This window comes from Penaeus chinensis, chromosome 13 (assembly GCF_019202785.1).
Source record: "Penaeus chinensis breed Huanghai No. 1 chromosome 13, ASM1920278v2, whole genome shotgun sequence".
In the NCBI taxonomy this organism is placed as follows: domain Eukaryota; kingdom Metazoa; phylum Arthropoda; class Malacostraca; order Decapoda; family Penaeidae; genus Penaeus; species Penaeus chinensis.
In genome coordinates, this window is record NC_061831.1 from 10099651 (window position 1) to 10104650 (window position 5000).

Here is a 5000-nt window from a genome sequence, read left to right on the forward strand (position 1 = left end):
ATATATGTTATTGTAAGAAAAAAGGACTGATAAATATTGCAATGGTGATTATCAGTAGTCATTATGACAGATGATAGTTGTTGTTATAAGATTGGTTTAGGCATATATATATATATATATATATATATATATATATATATATATATATATGTGTGTACGTATATATAATTTATATATTTATATAAATATATATGTGTATATATATATTTTATATATTCATATAAATTAATATATGTATATATATATATATATATATGTATGTATGTATATGTTCATATATAAATATATATATATACATATATATATATATATATATATATATATATATATATATATGTATATGTTCATATATATATATATATATATATATATATATATATATTTACATATATATATATATATATATATATATATATATATATATATATATAGTTTACGATATTGTATGTGCATCTAATTTCTTGTTGATAAAAGCAGATAAAAGGTTTCTGTCACAGTAAACCAAAAGACTAAAAAAAAAAAATTACATGAATATAATATGCTGAGTTACTGCTTTTCTTACTGGAAAATTCACTATAAATCTGTCTAAAATGAGCACTGAAAAAAAAAAAAAAAAAAAAAACAGGAACGTGAAATTATCATGTGAAACTAATCTTTATTCAGCCGTCAATTATATTTTCCTATGGAGTATGCTGCTGTTGACGGTAATATGATAATCATAATGATGTTAGCATAGTTGATAATACCAACACAAGTGATGCTGGAGATGGTATACAAATTTTGTTTTAATGATATACTGACTTTATATAAGAATGTCATAAGTAGCATGAATGTTGTTGATAGATGTATGATAGTCAAAGGTAAAGATTGTATAAATCGTATAGTCATATATAATCAAGGTCATTGTAAAGAAAAAAGTACATTGTAAGCCTAACCAATGGCATTTATTGCCATCCGTTCATAGATGTAATTAGATGCGAAAATTGTGCTAATCTCAACTAAAAGGATCAAGAATGAATGTCCTTGACTAGAATTAATTAGTACAAACCTTTACTTATGTTAAGTTGGACGAAACATCGACAACTTGTGACTGTAAGGTTAACCAATATGTCAACATCTAATATTAAGTTTTTTGCTAAAGTGATAATAATCACATTTAATAGCCAATATTTGTAAAGAAAAGACGAGTGGATTATAACTCATTCGGTTATCTTATATGTCTTTTTTTTCTCTCTCTTCTCTCTTTCATCTACAAATGCAACCAACATCGATATCGAATCACTGATTGCAAGATGAAAGTAGAGATAGAAAATTGCAAAGAAGGTCACATATAATATGAAGAGCATATGTGATAGTTACCCTCATCATCATAATTACTGTTTCCCACTTCAATATTTTTCATTTATAACATAGAACTAATCATACATCTATTACATTAATCTGCATGAATTGCTACTATGGCAGACTACTGTATTAATAATACAACTTGTTTGTAGTACTGAAAGCTGCAATCGCATTAACTCCTTTATTGTTAATATGGCAAGCAGTTTTCAGTCACTTATTTAAAACATTCTCCAATTTCTAAAACATCTTTGTGTTCTTATTATCAAAATGCCAATGGCCTGTCCATTGTTCTATTCATTATAATTATCGTGACCACTGCTAACCAGCTATGAATACAGTCACTTTTAGGACAGCAATGATGGCAGCAGTGTCTTTACTCGTTTCTGAATCATCATATAATGCCTCTTGTCTGTATTTACTACTTACTGACTGTTTCATCCATGTCTCTTTTATCTCCTTCTCTTTGCGTTGATTCCATAGCCATGCCTTTTGATTTTCATTATCATCATCGTCATCGTCTTTTCGTTCTCTCACCGTCTTCTCATTTGCCTACCCTTTCCTCCCTCTTTTGTGCTCAGTCCTTCACTTTAACACACATAGCTGATACATTAGCATCGTCACAAAGGTAATCAATGAACCGGGCCCAACATGGTACTGTTTTTTTCCTAACGTTTCAAGCCAAAACTGTCCAAAATAGGCCAGCCAGTCAAGCCATACTGTCCAAAAATAGGCCAGCCAGTCAGAAGACAGAAATGGGATTCTGGCCAACCCTTCCTACCTCATGCATCCTCTCAAATGTGCAAAACCAATAGCCAAGTCACCCCCTCTAAAAGTAATCCAAAGTCACGTTTCTATTTTTTCCTCGGCTTCAGAAGCAGAGGTGAGGGGGAAGGGGAGTGATCCGGATAAAACGGGGTAAAAAAAAAAAAAAAAAAAATTATAGTGAAACAATTTAAAATATATGTTTTCTTCTACTCACATTTTCTGTGAATCTGAAATTGATTTTGCACGTTTGATTGCTTTGTTTTTCGTCCTGTTGCATGTATTTTATTGATTCCCCTAATCAACATACTGTGAGGCTGTTTTCGGCAGTGTCAACCAAAGCTAACTCTCAAATAATACTCTTTTTTCAGCTTCAGGGAAAACTAAGAAACTAATCCAGTGAATCTAAAACTATACTGAATGTCGTATTTCGTCTGATATCAGGATTATAAATCGACAAATCATCTAATTAACTATTATGTCTAAATACTGAACTAACTAATTTCAATTCTATCTTTTCAGCTTTTCATCATGAGTGTAAACATTCTCTGTAATCTCTCTTAAACAACACATTTAACAACACCCAACTTAAACTAAACATACGAGTCCTACTAACCGCCAACACAGGTTAAGCTACGCTATTTTTAATTTTCCCCATTTTAAACAGTTTAGCCCATTGGTCGTAACAGTGTACTAAAACGTTTCTCAATAACCTGGGAAAAAAATATCATTGAGCAACTCCTCTCCCTCGGCATCCAAGTATCGAAGGACTAAGCTCATATAAAGAATTTATAAACGTCTCTAAAAAAAAAAAAAAAAAATTGTAAGGTCCCACAGAGTGAAGGAAAAAAACAAAAACAAAACAAAAAAAAAGTTATAACACCCATAACTGTCTATTTAACCCAACAAACTCATTAGAAGTGTACAGGTTGGCAACCTTGTAAATAAAATATAAACTCATCATTTGAAAAAAAAATGGCAAATCCCATTGATAAAAAAAAAGATTTTGCATGTCACACCCTGGCATCTCATTGTCTCTGTGTGGGATGCAAAACTGACCAACACCGTCATATAATGTATGAAGGCTTTTTTTGACATGGGTAATCAATTTTTGTTTATTCATCATTCTTTGGGGCATCTTACCTATCTATTGGTGTTACACATATATATACATATATATGTTCCCCTGTTCACGAATATGCTGATGGTAACAGTTGAAATGATGATTTTGCATATATCTGTCCGGTGGTACAGTTGTTATCAATCATTCGCCCTTCATACATTTTTGAATTAGTGTTACATCTCTTTAATCAAAAGCATAATGCATGCAGAGAAGAAATATTATATACAGTAGTTATAAGTAGTTAAACAATTTTGAGTAGTTTGAAATTTGCTTCTGGTAAAAGTTGTTGAAGCTAGACTTTAATAAGAAGCCTCACAAAAAAGAAGAAAAAATCATTCCAAATAAATTTATATATATCACACCCCTTCGAGTATTCTTCAGTAGACGTAGGACGCATGGTGTTTCCCTATAACCACGGACATCTTTTGACCCTCTGTGACCTCTGAACCCATCCTCCATCTCTCTTTCTCTCGAATTCTAAATATCCTTCATTCCTCATTGCCTCTCCTTCGTTTTTTTTATAACTTTGTATTACTGTTTAATATCTTTGTTTGTTTTTTTCTCTCTTCCTTACCTTTTGTATTTTAATATGTTCTACCTATTTCTCTTACTTTTCTATCTATTTCTCTGTCTTGTTTATTCATCCACTCTCTTTTTTATACCTTAATCCTGTCATTTAGTTAGCATTCTTCAGTTTCTTTACCTTATCTACTTCTCTCTCTCCCTATCATGTTTATTTATTGTATCAAAGAAATCTCCTTCGTTACCTAATTTCTTCCTTGTCATCTCCGTTACTGATTTTTTTTTCATCTATGCTATCTTCTTCGTCTTCTTCCTTTGTTTTTGATACCACAAATCTTTTCTTCCTTTCTACATCTTCCACCCTTATCCTTTACACTGAACGCTTCCTTCTGAATTTCACTCTTATGATAATTAAAAAAAAAAAAAAAAAAAAAAAAAAAATAGAAAAAAAAATTAAAACTTTCCCTCCTCTTCTCTATCTAGGTAAGTTCTCTCTGCTTCCCTACTTTGGCGTCATAGAACTAACTTGTTCCGTCTTTCTCCACTCTTTGGTGTTTATCCATGTTCCCTCCATTCCCTCCTTCTTTCCTTCCTTCCTTCCCTTCCGTGGTCCCCCCCCCCCCCCCCCACTTTCTTCCCCGTTCTTTTGCCTTCACACTTTCTCTGACCATTTCTCTGCTTCTCCCTTTCCTCTCTTTCCTCTTTTCCCCGTCCACTTTTCCCACTCAGCTTCCAATCTATATTCGCCTCCCCAACTTTATCTTCCTCCTCCTATGACTTTCTGCCACCACATTTTTTCCCTACTCTCTGCATTTCCTGTCCTCCCGTGGTTATCAAATTCCCTCCCACCCCCGGTCCCTCCCCTTCGTCCACCCCTCCTTCGTTACTGACGTAGTGCATGGTCCGTGCGAAAGTAGTATACAGTGCATGAGCAAAGCTAGATTATAGGACTGCGCCACCAACATCGAGCATTGAGAGCCCATAGGATGATATGCTATTGATAATGTTGTCTTATTATCAGAATATATATAAGTTCTACTCTTGGTTTACCTTATTTACTTTTTCATTACGATTAGGGCCTAAAAAAAGAAATTAGTGAGAGTGTTTCATAGCTTCTGCTTGTTTGATTCCTCCAGAAGGTCTACTCCTCGCGGCACTGATGTTATCTGGTTCCATGCACACTTGGGTTCTTGATTGTTTAGCTTGTTCTATAGACTTTTAGCCCACTCTTTTTCAAAGGGGCCGTCAT

The 5000-nt window shown here is 33.1% G+C and overlaps 1 protein-coding gene across 1 annotated transcript in view; it reads left to right on the forward strand.

Annotated features, from left to right (window-relative positions):
- The window catches only part of LOC125031704 (neuronal acetylcholine receptor subunit alpha-7-like), a 366464-nt gene that overhangs the window by 303693 nt on the left and 57771 nt on the right, over positions 1-5000 (forward strand). The gene's annotated exons all lie outside the window — the stretch shown is intronic.